Below are 1,591 nucleotides of genomic sequence, written 5' to 3'. Positions count from 1 at the left end.
TGGGAGGCACAGCACCCCGGGAGACAAGTGGGAGGCACAGCACCCCGGGCAGACGAAGCCGCCAGGAGGGGTGAGGCCCGCCTGCCCGGGGGTGGCCTTTCTCGGGGCCAGGAGGAGACAGAGAGCAGGACAGTGGGGAGTAGCTGAGCTGAGAGGAAGCTTGGAAAGTGGGGGGCGGGACGGTAGAGGGCCCGAATGCGGGTAGGGGCATCGGAGGCCTCGGGGATCGGGGTGCTGGGGCCTGGGGAGGGTCTTCGGCAGCGAGCAGACCCGGAGCCGCGGGCAGGAGCGAGCCTGAGCCCCTCTGGGGACGTCCGCACGGCACTGGGTGCGTCGTCGGCCCCTCGCTGAGGGCCCGTGCGGCTGCCGCGTGCCACGGCTCTGAGCTCGGGCTGGAGACCGAGGGGCCGTCCAGCCCCCTAGGCCAGGCTGCGCTGGGAGCAGGCGTCCCTCCCCGTCCACAGCGGAGGAAACTGAGGCCCGGCAGCCCAGCGCCGGCGGTGGGCCGACACGCCCGGCTTTCCCCGAACACCCGCTGGCCGCGGCCCCTCCGGCCCCTCCGGACGGTGCTGGCTACAGCAGCGTTCCGGGGCTCCACGAAGGGTCCCCGCCCTCTTGTAGCCATATTCCAAGAGGTAAGAAGAAATAAGTGAAATTGTTTCCGTGTGTTTTATTTCCTCTAACAGACCTGAAGTATGGCCGTCCCCATGTGGAGCCAGTCCACATCCGCGCACTCATGGGCCTGACGTCTGCCCGGGCACCCGGCACCCTCTGGCCCTGGCTGCTGGGACTGGGGGCCTGGACCGCGCAGGCCCACATTCTGGTGTGCCCCCAAAGTCGGCTGTTCCCATTCTCACCCTAGAACCTCACAATGTGTCTTGGGTAGAAGTGGGGTCACCCCAGATGTAGCTAGTGGGGTGCCCTGAGTGGGGTGGGTCCTCATCCCACAGAGATGCTCCCACAGGGAGAACCCCAGCTGAACATGGATGCAGATTGGGGTGACACCTGTGTGGGCCACAGGACCAAGGGCCAGCGTGCCGCCAGGAGCTGGGGAGAGCCAGGCTGACTCCCCACAGCCCTCAGTGACCCCACCTCGATCTCGGGCCCGGCCGCCCGGACTCAGACCGCACATTTGCCGTGTGGGGCTGCACAGCCCCGGCCAACCACACACTCAGGGCGCGCGAGCCTCGGTTTCCCCATCTGCCATGCGGGACAGTCACCACTGGCCCTCCTCGGTCCTCACGACACGCTCAAGTCGCTACTGGGGTCACCCCATGTGCTTCTAAGGGCCGGGGAACTGGGTGCCCGAGGCAAGCCGCCCAGGAGCGGGGCTCACTGCGCCAGTCCCGCCTGGCCACCCCCCAGCGCCCCGCTCCCGCTGCCCGCGGCCTCCTGGCGGGCTGCCCGCCGGGCGTGAAGGAGCCCTGTCCGCGTCTGAACAGCAGCGTGGCTGTGGTCCTCTCCACGGCCGAGCCCGGCGTGTGGGCGTGTGCACCTGCCCTCTGCGCTCGGGATCCCCCAGCCCCGCCAGGCTGGGCTTCTGTCCTGAACCTTCCCGGAGGGGCGCGCCCTGGCAGCGCTCTGGGGAGTT

This window comes from Condylura cristata, unplaced genomic scaffold (genome assembly GCF_000260355.1).
Source record: "Condylura cristata isolate star-nosed mole 26May11 unplaced genomic scaffold, ConCri1.0 scaffold00035, whole genome shotgun sequence".
In the NCBI taxonomy this organism is placed as follows: domain Eukaryota; kingdom Metazoa; phylum Chordata; class Mammalia; order Eulipotyphla; family Talpidae; genus Condylura; species Condylura cristata.
This window is presented reverse-complemented; position numbering follows the sequence as displayed.